The sequence below is a fragment of the Macaca fascicularis genome, chromosome 3 (assembly GCF_037993035.2).
Source record: "Macaca fascicularis isolate 582-1 chromosome 3, T2T-MFA8v1.1".
Classification (NCBI taxonomy): domain Eukaryota; kingdom Metazoa; phylum Chordata; class Mammalia; order Primates; family Cercopithecidae; genus Macaca; species Macaca fascicularis.
Window position 1 is genome coordinate 4,099,484 of NC_088377.1, and position 20,412 is coordinate 4,119,895.

Here is a 20,412-nt window from a genome sequence, read left to right on the forward strand (position 1 = left end):
GTTCCGGGGTTCATGATGGGCCCGTCATGCAGGAAAGAACCACTGTGTCAGTGGAGGACTGATGTTTTCAGCCGCAAGACATCAGCGGACTTCCTGACCTCCCGGGAGAGGAGGGGCTGGAGACTGAGTTCACCCAGGTGGCCAGTGATTCCATTCATCATGTTGTGGTATGAGCCCCGATAAACTACAGCTCATAGATGAGCTTCCTGGTTGGTGACTGTATTAGTCTGTTTTCATGATGCTGATTAAGACATACCAAGACCGAGCAATTTACAAAACAAAAAGGTTTAATGGACTCACAGTTCCACATGGCTGAGAGGCCTCACAATCATGGTGGAAGGGGGAAGACATGTCCCACAGGGCGGCAAACAAGAGAAGAGAGCTTGTACAGGGAAACTCCCCTTTACAAAACCTTCAGATCTTATGAGACTTATTCATTATCAGGAAAATAACATGGGAAAGAACCACTCCCACGATTCAATTACCTCCCACAATACATGAGAGGTATTAAATTGTAACTCCCATGTATTGTGGGATTCAAGGTCCCTCCCACAATACATGGGAGTTACAATTTAAGATGAGATTTGGGTGAGGTCACAGCTAAACCATATCAGTGACTGTTACTCCTACAGCCACCCTCAGCTCCCATCACGGTGTCCAGGGGTCCTCGGGTCCTCTCTCTGTGGCCACACAGGCTGTGTGAATTCCCAAGCCAGTCTTTAAGCAGAGACAGGAGGCTCTTCCCTGTGCCAGGGATGGGCTGTTAGCCCAAGTGTATCTCCTTGTGTTAGCACTGTTATTGATTTATGTTTAAAACAGTCGTACTACATTTTATTAAATAACACACACTGTTAAAAGTTCAGCTATAGAAGCTGTTAAAATAGGCCGGGCGCGGTGGCTCAAGCCTGTAATCCCAGCACTTTGGGAGGCCGAGATGGGCGGATCACAAGGTCAGGAGATCGAGACCATCCTGGCTAACCCGGTGAAACCCCGTCTCTACTAAAAAATACAAAAAACTAGCCGGGCGACGTGGCGGGCGCCTGTAGTCCCAGCTACTCCGGAGGCTGAGGCAGGAGAATGGCGTGAACCCGGGAGGCGGAGCTTGCAGTGAGCTGAAATCCGGCCACTGCACTCCAGCCTGGGTGACAGAGCGAGACTCCGTCTCAAAAAAAAAAAAAAAAAAAAAAGAAGCTGTTAAAATAAAATCCTTAGGCCAGACTCGGTGGCTCATGCCTGTAATTCCAGTAACTTGGGAGGCCAAGGTGGTTGGATCATTTGTGGTCCAGAGTTCAAGACCAGCACAGCCAACATGGTGAAACTCTGTCTCTACTAAAAATACAAAAAAAAGAAAAAAAAATGGCCAGGCGCAGTGACTCACACCTGAAATCCCAGCACTTTGAGAGGCCAAGGCAGGTGGATCACCTGAGGTCGGGAGTTTGAGACCAGTTTGGCCAACATGGAGAAGCCCTGTCTCTACTAAGAAATACAAAATTAGCTGGGCATGGTGGTGCATGCCTGTAACCCCAACTACTCGGAGGGCTGAGGCAGGAGAATCACTTGAACCCAGGAGGCAGGAGTTGCGGTCAGCCGAGATTGCGCCATTCACTCCAGCCTGGGCAAAAAGAGTGAAATTCTGTCGCCAAAAAAAAAAAAAAAAAAAGAGGGGGCGTGGTGCCATACGCTTGTAGTCCCAGCTACTTGGGAGGCTGATATAGAAGAATCAGTTGAACCTGGGGGCAGATGTTGCAGTGAGCTGAGATCGCGCCACTGCACTCCAGCCTGGGTGACAGAGTGAGACCCTGTCTCAAAAAAAAAAAAAAAAAAAAAAAGTTAAATGTAACAGAATTTAGTTTGAGTTAAGAATCGGGGGCACCCAGAACTGGACATGTTCAGAGTGACTCCAGGGCTGCCGTGTGGTCAGGCAAGATTTGTGGACGAGAGAAGGAAAGTGGAAGGAAAGTGGCACACAGGAAACAGAAGTGAGGCACAGAACCAGCCAGTAGGCCAGGCGCGGTGGCTCATGCCTGGAATCCCAACACTATGGGAGGCTGAGCCTGGACAACACAGTGAGACCCCCACCTCTTAGAAAAAAAAAAAAAGAGAGGCCGGGCGCGGTGGCTCAAGCCTGTAATCCCAGCACTTTGGGAGGCCGAGACGGGCGGATCACAAGGTCAGGAGATCGAGACCATCCTGGCTAACATGGTGAAACCCCGTCTCTACTAAAAATACAAAAAACTAGCCGGGCGAGGTGGCGGGCGCCTGTAGTCCCAGCTACTCGGGAGGCTGAGGCAGGAGAATGGCGTAAACCCGGGAGGCGGAGCTTGCAGTGAGCTGAGATCCGGCCACTGCACTCCAGCCTGGGCGACAGAGCGAGACTCCATCTCAAAAAAAAAAAAAAAAAAAAGAAAAAAAAAAAGAGCCAAATTGGTTAGAGCTACAACTGGCATCTGCCTTATTGAAATACGGTTTGAACAGCTGAGGGCTGAGGGCTGAACAGCTGAGGGCTGAGGGCTGAGGCTTGGTAATCAGGGCAAGAGTAGGTTGTAGTCTGCACACTCATCAGGTAGGTAACGGTTCACTGTGTGTGGAGAAACCTTTAGTTAGAACTAAAAATATGTAGCTGGGCATGGTGGCTCATGCCTGTAATCCCAGGACTTTGCGAGGCTGAGGCAGGCGGATCAGGAGGTCAAGAGTTCGAGACCAGCCTGACCAACATAGTGAAACCACATCTCTATTAAAAATACAAACATTAGCTTGGTGTGGTGGCAGGCGCCTGTAATCCCAGCTACTTGGGAGGCTGGGGCAGGAGCATCGCTTGAACCTGGGAGGCGGAGGTTGCAGTGAGCCGAGATCACACCACTACATTTCAGCCTGGGTGACAGGGCGAGACTCCATCTCAAAAAAAAAAAAAAGAAAGAGAATTTAAAATATGTAAGAATGCAGCTGGCTGGACGTGATGGCTCATGCCTGTAATGCCAGCACTTTCGGAGGCTGAGGCAGGTGGATTATCAGCCTGACCAACATGGAGAAATCCCATCTCTACTAAAAATACAAAATTAGACTGGGCGCCATGGCTCAAAAAAATTAGCCAGGTGTGGTGGCACATGCCTGTAATCCCAGCTGCTCTGGAGGCTGAGGCAGGAGAATCGCTTGAACCTGGGAGGTGGAGGTTGCAGTGAGCCGAGATTGCACCATTGCACTCCAGCCTGGGCAACAAGAGCAAAACTCAGTCTCAAAAAAAAAAAAAAAAAAAAAAGAATTCAGCATTAGGTTAACCTAATTTAACAAAGCAAATAAAGAAAAAAACAAAGAAGCAGCCGGGAATGGTGGCTCATGTCTATAAACCCAGCACTTTGGGAGGCCAAGGCAGGTGGATCACCTGAGGTCAGGAGTTCGAGACCAGCCTGGCCAATATGGTGAAACCCCATCTCTACTAAAAATACAAAAAAATTAGCCAGGTGTGGTGATACATGCTTGTAATCCCAGCTACTCGGGAGGCTGAGGCAGGAGAACTGCTTGAACCCGGAGGCAGATGTTGCGGTGAGCTGAGAATACACCACTGCACTCCAGCCTGGGCAACAGAGTGAGACTCCCTCTCAAAAAAAAAAAACACACACACACACAAAAACAGAGAAGCTAATAAATGAAAATACCCTTAGTGTCCTCAGAGGCAACACAACAGCTGCCCCTAGAAAGGGGGTGCAGTCCACTCTCTTTTTTTTAAGATGGAGTCTCACTCAGTCATGCAGGCTGGAGTGAAGTAGCATGATCTTGGCTCACTGCAACCTCTGCCTCCCAGTTCAAGTGATTCTCCTGCCTCAGCATCCCAAGTAGCTGGAACTACAGACATGTGTCACCACACCCAGCTAATTTTTCTGTATTTTTAATAGAGACAGGTTTTGCCATGTTGGTCAGGCAGGTCTTGAACTCCTGACCTCAAATGATCCGCCTGCCTCAGCCTCCCAAAGTTTGGGATTACAAGTATGAGCCACCGCACCCGCCTCTGCCCACTTCTTAGAGGAGAGCCCCCTGTTTTGTGGAGGAGTTCACAGAGCTCTCCTGGTTCCCAGAGAAGCTGAAGCAATGCCGGTGCTTTCTATGTCTGCCTCCCCCTCCTGCCTCCTGGCGGAGGCTCCCAGGAAAGTGAGGCCAGGGATTTATGCTGGGCCTACCTGGGTGCAGCTCCCTTCATTCACCTACCATCCTGGGTTGGGGTAACTGCTCCCCTGGTCCTGCATTTTGTGGGCTCCCAGCTGCTGCTAACCCCAGGGACCCGGCAAGATCCCTTGGCCCTGGCTTGGAGACAGTGCCTTGCTAAAGTGCCCTCCGAGGGACCGGTCTGCAGGTACATTCAGTATCCCATTGGCCCCTCAACCCACAGTAATGGGGAGGGGGCAGGAGGCAGCCCCACCCCTGCCCAGCATTGACACTTGTCACAGAGATGACTAATGCCAGGTGGATGGGGACAGGGCGAGTGGAAGTCTCCTAGGAGAGAAGGCAGAGGCGAGGTTCCCTTGGCCAGGCAGGCCATCTGCGCCATGGGCCCTTGGCATGACGTACATCCTGGGGAACACAGAGGCCCGAGGTCTCCAAAGTTTAAAAATCAATCTTGCCAGGCATGATGGCTCACGCCTGTAATCCCAGCACTTTTGGGAGGCCCAGGCAGGTGGATCACCTGAGGTCAGGTGTTCGAGACCAGCCTGACCAACATGGAGAACCCCTATCTCTACTAAAAATGCAAAACTTACCCAGGTGTGGTGGCACAAGCCTGTAATCCCAGCTACTCAGGAGGCTGAGGCAGGAAAATCGCTTGAACTTGGGAGGTGGAGATTGCAATGAGCCGAGATCGCGCCACTGCACTCCAGCCTGGGCAACAAGAGCGAAACTCTGTCTCAAAAAAAAAAAAAAAAAAAAAAATATATATATATATATATATCAACCTTATACCCAAAGGATTATACATAAATCATTTTACTATAAAGACACATGAACACATATGTTTATTGCAACACTAGTCACAATAGCAAAGACTTGGAACCAACCCAAATGCCCATCAATGATAGACTGGATAAAGAAAATGTGGCATACATACACCGTAGAATACTATGCAGCCATAAAAAACAATGAGTTCATGTCCTTTGCAGGGACATGGATGAAGCTGGAAACCATCATTCTCAGCAAACTAACACAGGAACAGAAAACCAAACACCGCATGTTCTCACTCATAAGTGGGAGCTGAACAACGAGAACATATGGGCACAGGCAGGGGAACATCATATACTGGGTCCTATCAGGGTTGGGGGGCAAGAAGAGGGATAGCATTAGGAGAAATATCTAATTTTTGGTGGGTGCAGCGGACCACCATGGCACCTGTATACCTATGTAACAAACCTGCACGTTCTGCACATGTAGCCCAGAACTTAAAGTATAATAATAATAATAATAATAATAATAATAATAATAATAAATCAACCTCCTGAACCATGTGCGGTGGCTCATGCCTGTAACGAGAGCACTTTGGGAGGCTGAGGTGGGCAGATTGTGTGAGTCCAGGAGTTCAAGACCAGCCTGGGCAACATAGCGAAACCCTGTCTCTAGAAAAAATAAAAAAATGCCTGGCGCAGTGGCTCCTGCCTGTAATCCCAGCACTTTGGGAGGCCGAGGCGGGCGGATCACAAGGTCAGGAGATCGAGACCACGGTGAAACCCCGTCTCTACTAAAAATACAAAAAATTAGCCGGTCGCGGTGGTGGGCGCCTGTAGTCCCAGCTACCTGGGAGGCTGAGGCAGGAGAATGGCGTGAACCCGGGAGGCGGAGCTTGCAGTGAGCCGAGATCGCGCCACTGCACTCCAGCCTGGGCGACAGAGCGAGACTCCGTCTCAAAAAAAAAAAAAAGAAAAAAAAGAAAAAATAAAAAAATAGGCTGGGTGCGGTGGCTCAAGCCTGTAATCCCAGCACTTTGGGAGGCCGAGACGGGTGGATCACGAGGTCAGGAGATTGAGACCATCCTGGCTAACATGGTGAAACCCTGTCTCTACTAAAAATACAAAAAAAAAAAAAAAAAAAAAACTAGCCGGGCGAGGTGGCGGGCGCCTGTAGTCCCAGCTGCTCGGGAGGCTGAGGCAGGAGAATGTGTAAACCCGGGAGGCGGAGCTTGCAGTGAGCTGAGATCCGGCCGCCGCACTCCAGGCTGGGCGACAGAGCGAGACTCCGTCTCAAAAAATAAATAAATAAAAATAAAAATAAAAAAATAGAAAAATAAAAAAAATTAGCCGGGCGTAATGGCGCATGCCTGTGGTCCCAGCTACTCTGGAGGCTGATGTGGGCAGATCATTTGAGCCCAGGAGGCAGAGGTTGCAGTGAGTCATGATCTTGCCACTGCACTGCAGCCCGGGCAACAGAATGAGACCTTGTCTTAAAAAAAAAAAAAAAAAGAAAAAATCACCTTTGTGATGGGACATCATGGCAAGCATTGGAGAGAAGCCAGGCGGTTCCCTATGTCCTGACCTGGCCTGAAGATAACCTGAAGAGAACGGGGTTTCACCGTGTTAGCCAGGATGGTCTCGATCTCCTGACCTCATGATCCGCTCGCCTTGGCCTCCCAAAGTGCTGGGATTACAGGCGTCAGCCACCGCGCCCGGCAGCATCGTTCTCTCACACTCTCAGCACCCTGAGGGTTTCCACTTCTCTTCTGTCCCTTCGGTGAATGCTCTATTGATGATTCTTCTTGTAAAACTGAACACCTTGGGTGGCTCTTCCACTCAGTCCAGCTTGAGCCACACTGCCTAGAGGTCAGGGTGATCCTGGGACGCCACAAGGGTGGTGAAGGGACCCTTATGTTACAGGAAAGGGGTCCAGATCCAGACCCCAAGAAAGGGTTCTTAGATCTCGCGCAAAAAATTCAGGGCCAGTCAGTAAAGTGAAACCAAGTTTATTAAGAAAGTGAAGGAATAAGGGAATGAATGGCTACTCCAAAGATGGAATAGGAATAGGACTAGGAAATGGCACGTAGTGCTACTAGATAGTCAAAGTTTCAGATTTTTGAATTTATTGTTGGAGTTGGGGTATCATTAGAAAAAAATACCAAAAGAGACGGTTAGCAGTGCAGTTGCAGACATGTTAGGTTAATATATAATGTATGAGTCTGTGTAATGGATAGTTTTTATTCATCATAAAATTTTCAAATGACTCGCAGATGTGCGGCCCTTGCAGCTGTTCTTCCCTCGCTAACGGCGTTAGGCTCTGACTCAGAGAGGAGTTTTGTGCCAAGGAATTCTGGCAGCGTCTACAGTCCTTGTGATATTCCCAGTGAGGAAATCGTTCATTGTGAGCAGGGGCGATGGTGACAAGAGGATCCAGGCGGATTGGGAAGGAGTCCAGGAAGAAAGAAGACTGGGCCCTGGGCACGTGAAATCTATCAGCCTCAAAATTCTTACCTTTCTTTAAATCTTTCTATTTACAAAGTCTTGTTTTTGTTTTTGTTTGAGATGGAGTTTCATTCTGTCGCCCAGGCTGGAGTGCAATGGCACCATCTTGGCTCACCACAACCTCCGCCTCCCGGCTTCAAGTGATTCTCCTGCCTCAGGCTCCCGAGTAGCTGAGATTACAGGCGTGCGCCACTACACCTGGCTAATTTTGTATTTTTAGTAGAGATGGGGTTTCTCCATGTTGGTCAGGCTGGTCTCGAACTCCCGACCTCAGGCGATCTGCCAGCCTTGGCCTCCCAAAGTGCTGGGATTACGGGCGTGAGCTGCCACGCCCAACCCTGTTTTTGTTTTTTGACACGGAGTCTCCCTCTGTCACCCAGGCTGGAGTACAGTGGCATGATCCCTGCTCACTGCAGCTTCCACCTCCCAGGTTCAAGGGATTCTCCTGCCTCAGCCTCCCGAGTAGCTGGGATTACAGGTGCCCACTACAACCTTTAGTAGAGATGGGATTCCACCATGTTGGCCAGGCTGGTCTCAGGCTCCTGACCTGAGATGATCCACCTGCCTTGGCCTCCCAAGGTGCTGATATGACATGTGTGAGCCACCGCACCCAGCCCAAAGTCTGTTTTCCTTGGTGGGGGTTGGGGGTCGGGGAGCAAATCAGAGTGGCCTCTGCACAAAAGGCTGAGAACAGAACTGTGATTTGGAGAGGGAATTCTCCAGCCAGGGTGTCATAAAGCCGCTCACCTGCTCGTGTGAGAGTGTTTGAGTGTCAGAGGCGTGTGAACCAGAGCACCTCAATCTTGAACAGGGGCTGGGTAAAGTGAGGCTGAGACTTCCCGGGGCTGCATTCCCAGACGGTTAAGGCATTCTAAATCACAAGATAAGATAGGAGGCTGGCACAAGATATAGGTCATAAAGACCTTGCTGATAAAACAGGTTGCAGTAAAGAAGCCAGCTAAGGCTGGGCGCGGTGGCTCATGCCTGTAATCCCAGCACTTTGGGAGGCCGAGGCAGGCGGATCATCTGAGGTCAGGAGTTCGAGACCAGCCTGACCAACATGGAGAAACCCCATCTGTACTAAAAAATACAAAATTAGCCGAATGTGGTGGCACATGCCTGTAGTCCCAGCTACTCGGGAGACTGAAGCAGGAGAATCACTTGACCCCAGGAGGTGGAGGTTGTGGTGGGCCGAGGTCCCACCATTGCACTCTAGCCTGGGTATCAAGAGCGAAACTCCATCACACACAGACACACACACACACAGAGTTATAGGTAGGACAATTTCCAGGTATGGTTGTTTTGCAATCAGGGCATCTCAGCGGGTCTGCCAAACAGGAGGTTTGTCTCTGTGCCTGGATGGTTTCACTACTCATTCATGAGACAAAGAGCAAGAAGGTAGAGGGTCTGGGTGTGGCTTTGCCACAGGTAAACACTGGCACCGGACAGGCACAGGCACGGTGGCTCATGCTTATAATCCTAGCACTGTGGAAGGTCGAGGCAGGAGGATCTGTTGAGCCCAGGCATTTGAGACCAGCCTGTACAACATGGTGAGACCCCATCTCTACAAAAATTTAAAAATTAACCAGGCATGGTGGTGCCTGCCTGTAATTCCAGCTACTCTGGAGGCTGAGGTGGGAGAATCGACCGAGTCCAGGAGGCGGAACTTGCAGTGAGCCATGATTGCACTACTGCACTCCAGCCTGGGCAACAGGGCAAGACCTTGTCTCAAAAACAAAAACAAAACATAGTATATAATGAATTCCTCTTCAAAGGTGTTAGCCTGTAAGTTGTTAAGTACAATGAGTTCTGAGACCCTCTCTAAAGAACCATTGTGGCCGGGCGCGGTGGCTCAAGCCTGTAATCCCAGCACTTTGGGAGGCCGAGACGGGCGGATCACGAGCTCAGGAGATCGAGACCAGCCTGGCTAACATGGTGAAACCCCGTCTCTACTAAAAATACAAAAAACTAGCCGGGCGAGGTGGCGGGCGCCTGTAGTCCCAGCTATTTGGGAGGCTGAGGCAGGAGAATGGCGTAAACCTGGGAGGCAGAGCTTGTAGTGAGCTGAGATCCGGCCACTGCACTCCAGCCTGGGTGATAGAGCGAGACTCTGTCTCAAAAAAAAAAAAAAAAAAAAAAAAAGAACCATTGTATCAGTATGTTCAGCTCCCCCATTCTTTGTTCTTCATTTTAAAATTTAACTTCATCTTTCCCTTCCTCTCCTTGCCCTACTTTCAGTAAACAATCCCCTCCTATCCTCTATCACCTGCTCCGTCCTGAGTCACCCCTGGTCACCAGCTCTGACCTGAGTCATCCTAAGTCACCTGTTCTGCAACCGTCCCTCCCGCCAAACTACTCACCCCCCCCACTCCAGCTAGTACCCCTGCTCTCTTTAAAAGAGCCAATTGGAATTCGCTTAGACGGTGAGGTCCAACCCTAGCCAATAGGGGAACGACACAGCAGTAGGGGCTGCCTGCTTCAGGGATAAGAACCTCTTCCCAGGCTGGGCTCAGTGGCTCACGCCTGTAATCCCAGCACTTTGGGAGGCCGAGGCGGGCGGATTAGGAAATCAGGGGATCCAGACCATGGTGAAATCTCATCTCTACTAAAAAAAAAAAAAATACAAAAAATTAGCCAGGTGCGGTGGCAGGGGCCTGTAGTCCCAGCTACTCAGGAGGCTGAGGCAGGAGAATGGCGTGAACCCAGGAGGCGGAGCTTGCAGTGAGGCGAGATCGCAGCATTGCACTCCAGCCTGGGAGATGGAGTGAGACCCCGTCTCAAAAAAAAAAAAAAGAAAAAAGAGAATGATGCACTTAACTAACTGAAAGATTGAAGAAAGTATGAAGAGCATCAAAAGATGCTGCAAAATACACCTTAAAAATACTTCGACCGGGCACGGTGATCACGCCTGCAATCCCAGTACTTTGGGAGGCCGAGGTGGGTGGATCACCTGAGGTTGGGAGTTCGACACCAGCCTGATGAACATGGAGAAATCCCGTCTCTACTAAAAATACTAAAACAATTAGCTGGGCGTGGTGGCACATACCTGTAATCCCAGCTACTCGGGAGGCTGAGGCAGGAGAATTGATTGAACTCGGGAGGCAGAGGTTGCAGTGAGCGCCATTGTACTCCAACCTGGGCAACAAGAGCAAAATTTCGTCTCAAAAAACAAAAAACAAAAAGCAAAAAAACTTCAAGCCCCATGAGCTGGCTTAGGCTGACCTCTGCAAGTAGATGCCTTAGTTTGCAACTCTGGTGACACAATCAGGATTTTTAAAGTGCTCGGTGGCACAAGGAAAAGGGAGGAAGGGTGGAAACTAAAGCCATGAGAAAGACAAGGGCCTTGGCCGGGCGCGGTGGCTCACGCCTGAAATCTCAGCACTTTGGGAAGCTGAGTTGGGAAGATCACTTGTGGTCAAGAGTTTGTGACCAGTCTGGCCAACATGGTGAAACCCCGTCTCTACCAACAAATACAAAAATGAGCTGGGCGTGGTGGTGCACGCCTGTGGTCCCATCTACTTGGGAGGCTGAGGTGGGAGAATCGCTTGAACCTGGGAGGTGGAGGTTGCAGTGAGCCAAGGTCATGCCACTGTACTCCAGCCTGGGGGACAGAGTGAGAGACCCTGTCTCAAAAAAAAAAAAAAAAAAAGAAAGACAAGGGCCTGCTTCTAAGTACCACTCAGGCCAAGGAAGGGCTCCTCCATGCAGAGGAGCCTCGCTGAGAGCAGCAGGTTAACATTGCACTTGTGTCCTGCAGAGACCCCTGGACTCCCCCTTCCCTTTCCTCAGATGGGAACGTTCAGATTCCCAGGGCTTAGGTCAGTTTGCAGAAACGTTTTTTCCCCCTTTCTTTTTTCCATAAACTCCATAAAGATTTTTTTCCTGGAAAATAGCTGTTGGTGCCATGAAACTTTGCCTGCTGCACTAGAACGTCCTTTCCAGAATTTCTCCCTTACTCTGGCAGCAGCGACTTTCCATATGTCCCAGAGAAGACAGTGTTTTACCTTGGCTTCCTCTCATTGGCTCAGAGCCGAGGATGATATATTTTAAGCCGTACATTTAAAAATAAATGTCTTGGCAAGGGTTCTGATGAACTAAAACCATCAAGACATACTTGTGAGCCTAGGCTCCCATCCGTTTGGATTTCATAAGACTTCAAAGCCAGTGCTGGAAAGAGAAAAAGAAGGCCGGGCGTGGTGGCTCGTGATTGTAATCCCAGCACTTCGGGAGGCAGAGGCGGGAAGATCGCTCGAGCCCAGCAGTTGGAGACCAGCCTGGGCAATATAGCTAGACTCTGTCTCAGCAACAACAAAATTAGTCGGGCATGATGGCACGGGCCTATGGTCCCAGTTACTCGGGAGGCTAAGGCATGTGAACCCTGAAAATTTGAGGCAGGTTTCAGTTAATTTAGAAAGTTTATTTTTCCAAGGTTGAGGACTCACCCGCGACACAGCTTCAGGAGGTCCTGACGGCACGTGCCCAGGGTGGTCGGGGCACAGTTTGGTTTTAGACATTTTGGGGGGCCATGAGACATCAATCAATATAGGTAAGAAGTACACTGGTTTGGTCTGGAAGGCAGGACAACTTGAAGCAAAGGCAGGAAGACTGGAAGCAGGAGGGGGCTTGCAGGTCGCAGGTAGGTGAGAGGGGGAGGCTGCATTCCTCTGAGTTTCTGATTAGCCTTTCCAAAGGAGGCCATCAGATACGCATCTATCTCAGTGAGCAGAGGGGTGACTTTGAATAGAATGGGAGGCAGATTGGCCCTAAGCAGTTCCCAGCTTGACTTTTCCTTTTAGCTTAGTGCTTTGGGGTGGGGGGAGGGGCAAGATGTATCTTCCCTTCACAGGCAGGAGGATCCCTGGAGCTCAGGAGTCTGAGACTGTAAGTGAGCTGTGATCCTGCGACTGTACTCCAGCCGGGACGACACGGTGAGACCTCATTTCTAAAAACATAGAAGAAAAAGACTAGTGGGTGCCAGTGTGGAGCAGTAGGCCCTCATCCCTCAGAGCAGTGGGCCTGCTCCCCGCTGGGCTGGCATCATGGGAACAGACAACCCGGTGGCACAGGAAGCTGCTCTGTGACCCTGGGGAGCCTCCAGAAGGATCCCGCCATGCGGATCTGCGGGTCGGGCCTTGACTGACTCAGAAGTACAAAGACGCTTCCCTCTGGTCAGCCACTCTCCCCACGTTTCCAGCAAGACTATGATCCCCTGATGTGTTCTTCCTGCCTGCCGCATAGATAACATCAGGTCACTGAGACTGACTGTGGTATTGCAGTAAGGAAAGAGTTTAACTAACGTGAGGCCAGCCCCATGGGAGGTGGAGTTCCTACTCAAAGCAGTCTCCCCAAAGGCTTGCAGGTTAGCGTTTTTATGGACAATCTGGTAGGCATGGAGCTAGGGAATGGGTGCAGATAAATGGTTGGAGATGAAATGACAGAGGTATCACCTGGGCACTGTGGCTCATGCCTGCAATCCCAGCTCTTTGGGAGGCTGAGGTGGGAGGATCATTTGAGACCAGGCGTTGGAGACCAGTCTGGGCAACATAGTGAAATCCTTGTCTACAAAAATTAGCCAGGATGGTGGCTCATGCCTGTAACCCCAGCACTTTGGGAGGCTGAAGTGGGTGGATCAACTGAGGTCAAGAGTTTGAGACCAGCCTGGCCAACATGGTGAAACCCCATCTCTACTAAAAATATAAAAATTAGCGGGGCATGTTGGTGCATGCCTGTAAATCCCAGCTACTGGGGGTGCTGAGGCACAAGAATCGCTTGAACCCAGGAGGCAGAGGTTGCAGTGAGCCGAGATCATGCCAGTGCACTCCAACCTGGGCAACAGAGCGAGACTCAATCTCAAAAACAACAACAACAACAACAAAAACACAACAACAGCCGAGCACAGTGGCTCACACCTGTAATTCCAGCAGTTTGGGAGGCCGGGGTGGATCACCTGAGGTTGGGAGTTCTAGACCAGGCTGACCAACATAGAGAAACCCTGTCTCTACTTAAAATACAAAATTAGCCGGGTGTGGTGGCACATGCCTGTAATCCCAGCTATTTGGGAGGCTGAGGCAGGAGAATTGCTTGAACCCGGGAGGTGGAGGTTGCAGTGAGCCGAGATCACGCCACTGCACTCCAACCTGGGCAACAAGAGTGAAACTCCGTCTCAAAAACAACCACCACCACCACAACAACAAAGCAATTAGCCAGGCATGGTGGCACATGCCTGTAGTTCTAGCTACTTGGGAGGCTGAGGTGGGAGGATCACTTGAACCGCAGAGCTGGAGGCTGCTATGAACTGTGATAGTGCCACTGCACTCCAGCACTCCAGCCTGGGGAACAGAGCCAGCCCCTGTCTCAAAAAAAAAAAAAAAAAAAAAAAAAAAAAAAGAGAAAAAGAAAAATGTCAGGCCTCTGAGCCCAAGCCAAGCCATCGCATCCCCTGACTGCACGTATACAACCAGATGGCCTGAAGTAACTGAATAATCACAAAAGAAGTGAAAATGCCCTGCCCCGCCTTAACCGATGACATTCCACCACAAAAGAAGTGAAAATGGCCGGCCCTTGCCTTAAGTGATGACATTATCTTGTGCCTGGCTCATCCTGGCTCAAAAAGCTCCCCCACTGAGCACCTTGTGACCCCCACTCCTGCCCGCCAGAGAACAACCCCCCTTTGACTGTAATTTTCCTTTACCTACCCAAATACTATAAAATGGCCCCACCCTTATCTCCCTTCCCTGACTGTCTTTGCTGACTCTCTTTCCGGACTCAGCCCACTTGCACCCAGGTGATTAAAAAGCTTTATTGCTCACACAAAGCCTGTTTGGTGGTCTCTTCACACGGACGTGCATGACATTAGGTTCTACAACAGTGATGTTATCTATTGGAGCAACTGAGGAAGTCACAAATCCAGCCGCCTCTGGTTCCTGGGCAACAAAGCATTACAGGCCCAGTGTAGTGGCTCACGCCTGCAATCCCAACATTTTGGGAGGCCAAGGTGGGAGGATCCTTTGAGCCTAGGAGTTCCAGACCAGCCTGAGCAACACGGCGAAATCCCCATCCTATAAAAAATACAAAAACTTAGCTGGGCGTGGTGGCACACGCCTGTGGTCCCAGCTACTTAGGAGGCTGAGGCAGGAGGATCGCCTGAGCTCAGGCGATGGAGGTTGCAAGTGAGCTAAGTTTATACCATTGCACTCCAGCCTAAGCAACAGAGTGAGACGCTGTCTGAAAAAAATTTAAAAAAAAGAAAAGAAAAGGAAAGAAACTACATTCCTGGGCACAGTGGCTCACGTCTGTAATTCCAGTACTTTGGGAGGCAGAGACGGGCAAGTCTCGACGTCCGGAGTTCAAGACCAGCCTGGCCAACATAATGAAACCCCGTTACTACTAAAAATACAAAAATTAGCCGGGCACGGTGGCATGCGCCTGTAGTCCCAGCTACTTGGGAGGCTGAGGCAGGAGAATAGCTTGAACCTGGGAGGCGGAGATTGTGGTGAACCAAGATAGTGCCACTGTGCTCCAGCCTGGGTGACAGAGCGAGACTTTGTCTCAAAAGGAAAAAAAGAAAGAAAGAAAGAAAGAAAGAAAGAAATTACACCTACATTTATTCAGGCCTGTCCCATAATATTATTCTTGTGGCCTTTCATTAGTCTTTGAAAGGCAACTTTTGGTCCCTGAGCAAGGAGGGTGTTAGTGTCAGGAAGGGACTATTAACATCCTTGATTTCAAGTTGAATTACAAACGAAATTCCTCCATGGTTAGCTTGGCCTACGCCCAGGAATGAGCAAGAACCGCTAGAGATTCAGAAGCAAGGTGGAGTCTACTCTGTCAGATTTCTCCAACTGTCACCATTTTTCAAAGGCAGTTTCAAGACACCTGTGAAAGGAAAATAAATCTCGGGACCCCCAAATCACTAAGCCAAGGGAAGAGTCAAGCTGGGAACCATGTTAGGAAAACTGCCTTCCATTCTACTCCTAAATAAAATAGGTACAAAGATAAGAAAATATGTATCTCCTTCACAATTTGCTCATAAGGAAATTCCTGTGGACAACCGACAGACAACTCAGTCATCCCTCTGAGGTTCCCCTGAGACAAATGCACATCTGATGGCTTCCTCTGCCCTATTGTTTATGTAAAAATGCAGATTCACTGAACCAGACTCAATTGTGTATTCAGTGGAAGGCTGATCAAGGACTCAAAAGAATGCAACCTTTTGTCTTTTTTTTTTTTTTTTTTTTTGAGATGGAGTCTCACTCTGTTGTCCAGGCTGGAGTGCAGTGGCGCCATCTCGGCTCACCGCAACCTCCACCTCCCGGGTTCAAGCGATTCACCTGCCTTGGCCTCCCAAGTAGCTGGGACTACAGGCACCCGACACCACACCTGGCTAATTTTTTATTTTTAGTAGAGATGGGGTTTCACTATGTTGGCCAGGCTGGTCTCAAACTCCTGACCTCAGGTGATCCGCCTACCTCGGCCTCCCAAAGTGCTGGGATTACAGGCGTGAGCCACCATGGCTGGCCTCACACATATTAATTGATGTCTCATGTCTCCCTAACATGTATGAAAGCAAGTGTACCCGACCACCTTGGGCACATGTCCTCAGGTCCTCCTGAGGCTGTCACAGGTTCATCTGTAAACTTGGCAAAATAAACTTTCCACATTGGCTGAGAGGTGTCTGGGATGCTTTGGGCTCACACACTGGCTGCCTGTGTCAGTCACTCGACGAGGTGCAGCCGTCCCCAGCTTGTCTATGCCCCTAGATTTGTCCTGCCCCCTGTATTCCCTGGGTGAAAAGATAGCCCAGAACGTTCTGTGCTCTGCTAGGCTTGCACAGAGAGACCTCATCTGGGGACTTCACTCGTGCCCTCCACCCATGCCTAGCGCAATTGTTTAGTCATTTAGTCCCTGAATACCTGCTTCACTCATTACAATCATGTTTCTAAATTTGTAGACTTTGTGATACAAAGAACAAGCCAATAAATCGCTTTTGTATTTTAATGTAAATTGTTGGCGAGCAATTTAGTAAGTGCCTCTTTTTTCCTTTACAAACCCACTTGTGGGCGGGCGGGCGTGGTGGCTCATGCCTATAATCCCAGCACTTTGGGAGGCCAAGGCAGGCCGGATCATTTGAGGTCATTTGAGGTCAGGAGTTTGAGACCAGCCTGGCCAACATGGCGAAACCCCATCTCTACAAAAAAAAAAATAATAATAATAATTAGCTAGGCGTAATGGTGTGCACATGTAGTCCCAGGTACTTGGGAGGCCCAGGTACTTGAACCCGGGAGATGGAGGTTGCACTGAGCCAAGATTTCACCACTGCACTCCAGCCTGGGCAATAGAGTTAGACTCTCTCTCAGAATTAAAAAAAAAAAAAAAAAAAATCCCACTTGAGGCCAGGTACAATGGCCCACACCTGTAATCCCAGCACTTTGGGAGGCCAAGGCAGATAGATTACTTGAGGCCAGAAGTTTGAGATCATTTTGGGAGTGAACCTGGAAAATCTGAGACAGGTCTCTGTTACATTTAGAAAGTTTATTTTGCCAAGGTTGGGCACGCACCCGTGACAAGTTTATTTTGCCAAGGTCGGCACGCTCCCGGAACACCGCCTCAGGAAGTCCTGATTGAAAGATTATCCCTGGGGCCTGAAAGCTTGAGGGAATGAATAACTGCTCCTCCTCAGGCCAGTCCTAAGGCACAAACCTGCGCCAGTAGCAAGATAGCAGAGGCAGGAAGAGAGCTGGCTGGAAGATGCACACACTCTGAAGATCAAGAGGGAGGCTGTCCCGGTACTACATAGCAGTCACGTGAGGTTGGGACAATTCCTGTTTACATAGGACTATAAAACCCCTGCTCCTTGGCCGGGCGCGGTGGCTCAAGCCTGTAATCCCAGCACTTTGGGAGGCCGAGACGGGCGGATCACGAGGTCAGGAGATCGAGACCATCCTGGCGAACACGGTGAAACCCCGTCTCTACTAAAAAATACAAAAAACTAGCTGGGCGAGGCGGCGGGCGCCTGTAGTCCTAGCTACTCGGGAGGCTGAGGCAGGAGAATGGCGTAAACCCGGGGGGCGGAGCTTGCAGTGAGCTGATATCCGGCCACTGCACTCTAGCCCGGGCGACAGAGCCAGACTCCGTCTCAAAAAAAAAAAAAAAAAAAAAAAAGAAAAAAAAAAAGAAATTGATCCCATTTGAGGCCGGGCGCGGTGGCTCACGCCTGTAATCCCAGCTCTCAGGGAGGCAGAGGCGGGAGGATAGCTTGAGCCCAGGAGTTCGAGACCTGCCTGGGTAATATAGCGAGACCCCGTTCTCCACAAAAAGGAAAAAAAAAAAAAAAAACAAAAAAAAAAAACCCCTGCTCCGTCCTCACTTGGGGCTGATGCCATTTTTGGCCTCAGGCTGTCTGCACCCAGGCGCTCATTAAAACAGAGTGTTGCCGGGCGCGGTGGCTCACGCCTGTAATCCCTGCACTTTGGGAGGCTGAGGCGGGCGGATCACGAGGTCAGGAGATGGAGACCATCCTGGCTAACACGGTGAAACCCCGTCTCTACTAAAAATACAAAATATTAGCCGGGCGCGGTGGCAGGCGTCTGTAGTCCCAGCTACTCAGGAGGCTGAGGCAGGAGAATGACGTAAACCCGGGAAGCGGAGCTTGCAGTGAGCCGAGATTGCGCCACTGCACTCCAGCCTGGGCCACAGAGTGAGAGACTCCGTCTCAAAAAAACAAAAAAGACAAAAACAAAAAAACAAACAAAAAAAAAAACAGCGTGTTGAGGCCGGGCGCGGTGGCTCAAGCCTGTAATCCCAGCACTTTGGGAGGCTGAGACGGGTGGATCACGAGGTCAGGAGATCGAGACCATCCTGGCTAACATGGTGAAACTCCATCTCTACTAAAAAATACAAAAAATCTAGCCCGGCAAGGTGGCAGGCGCCTGTAGTCCCAGCTACTCAGGAGGCTGAGGCAGGAGAATGGCGTAAACCCAGGAGGCGGAGCTTGCAGTGAGCTGAGATCCAGCCACTGCACTCCAGCCTGGGCGACAGAGCGAGACTCCGACTCAAAAAAAAAAAAAAAAAAAAACAGCGTGTTGCTCCACACCGCCTCGTGTTGTCTGTTGGCGCGTTCTCGGGGTTCCAACCAATGCAAGAGCCTTGCATCCAGTGCTGAGACCCGCGAGGGGCTTCGTTCCACGTCCGCCATGGACCTACCACCCCTCCATCCCGGAGAGCAGGCCACAGCAGCCGGACACAGGAAGCTCCTCAGCCTCTAGTTGCCTCTCTGGGCCTGCACATCGGTCACTGATCTCGCCTACTAGTAAGTTTCCTGGGAGCCCAGTTAACAGGGAAAAATCCGCACGGCCTCTCTTGGTTTCTTCGGCCCCAAAATCCAATGTTGGTCCAAGAAGGCTACAGCATGACCGTGCGTGGTGGCTCTCGCCTGTAATCCCAGCACTTTGGGAGGCTGAGGCTGTTGGATCACAGGTCAGGAATTCGAGACCAGCCTGGCCAAGATGGTGAAATCTCGTCTCTACTAAAAATACAAAAACTAGCTGGGCGCAGTGGCAGGCCCCTGTAATCCCAGCTACTTGGGAGGCTGAGGCAGGAGAACAGCTTGAACCCAGGAGATGGAGGTTGCAGTGAGCCAAGATCGCGCCACTGCACCCTAGCCTGGGTGACAGAGTAAGACTCTGTCTCAAAAAAAAAAAAAAAAAGGCTACAGCATGTGCCAGGCACTCGCTGATCATCTGGTCTTAGGGGGACGCCTCTAAGCCATTTGATCCCGTTCTGCGAATTAAAAAGGCAGTGGTGACAATTGCCCCTTTTATCGTCTCCCTCCGGCTGTCCAGGAAGGTCTGCTTTTCCCTGTTCTCTTTTTTTTTTTTTTTTTTTTTTGAGACGGAGTCTCGCTCTGTCACCCAGGCTGGAGTGCAGTGGCTGGATCTCAGCTCACTGCAAGCTCCGCCTCCCGGGTTCACGCCATTCTCCTGCCGCAGCCTCCCGAGTAGCTGGGACTACAGGCGCCTGCCACCTCGCCCGGCTAAGTTTTTGTATTTTTAGTAGACACGGGGTTTCACTGTGTTACCCAGGCTGGTCTCGATCTCCTGACCTCGTGATCCGCCCGTCTCGGCCTCCCAAAGTGCTGGGATTACAGGCTTGAGCCACCGCGCCCGGCCCCCTGTTCTCTTGAGCCTACCCTCCGTTATGGGAAATTCCTAGTCTTGCATTCCAAAGGACAGCCCTTTAGGTTGCCTCATGAAAAACCTGCAAACCTTAGGCCTCAGATAAGATACTCCTCTCAGCACCTTGTTCTTTTTTTGCAATTCAGTCTGGCCACAGTACGAATTGAAAAATGGGTTCAAATGGGTCGCAAATAGAACATACGACTTTACAATTTTGACTGACTTAAGGACTTATTGCTGACGATTGGAAAAATGGGGAGAAATTTCTTATATCCAGGCCTTTTTCGCACTCAGATTACAACCCGACCTCTCCAATTCTTGCTCACCTGTTCAAATCCTCCTCCTCCATTCTCGCTGCCCTGATCACCTTTCTCCTCCCAACCCTACCTCTTTTTCCCTGTTACATCCAGCAGACTGCTGTCCACCCGTCCCTGCTCCTACCTCTTCCTCTCAACCGTCTTCTTTAACCCCCCAAGCCTCCTCTTTGTCTTCCCAGCCAGCACCGTCTCCAAGAGTATCCACTTCTTTTCCTACACCATCCTCTCCTCAGGACAATTCTAGCACTGCCTGTACCCATTCTCCTCCCTCGCCGCCCTCTCCTGAGGCCTGCAAACCCACCCCGGCACCTTAGGCTCCTATCTGTCCTCTGCTGCCTATTAACTCAACCCCCCTTCCCCCTTCAAACCCTCAGCAGGAACCACTTCCGGTTTTTCTTTCTCTCCCGCCCTTACTGGTTCAGGCATCATTTTTGGCCCAAGCCCCACCCTTACTTCAGCGTCTGTGCTAGCATGCCCCCTTGGGGAAGTCGCAGG

The 20,412-nt window shown here is 50.3% G+C and overlaps 1 long non-coding RNA gene across 1 annotated transcript; it reads right to left on the reverse strand.

The window, feature by feature from the left end:
- Positions 1-269: 269 nt before the first annotated feature.
- LOC135969996 (uncharacterized) lies at positions 270-20,263 on the reverse strand. The gene is made up of 3 exons (XR_010585336.2): positions 19,927-20,263; positions 10,474-12,369; positions 270-4,887 (listed from the first exon to the last, which is right to left on the reverse strand). It is a non-coding gene; the product is annotated as an uncharacterized lncRNA (long non-coding RNA).
- Between the last annotated feature and the right edge of the window lie 149 nt (positions 20,264-20,412).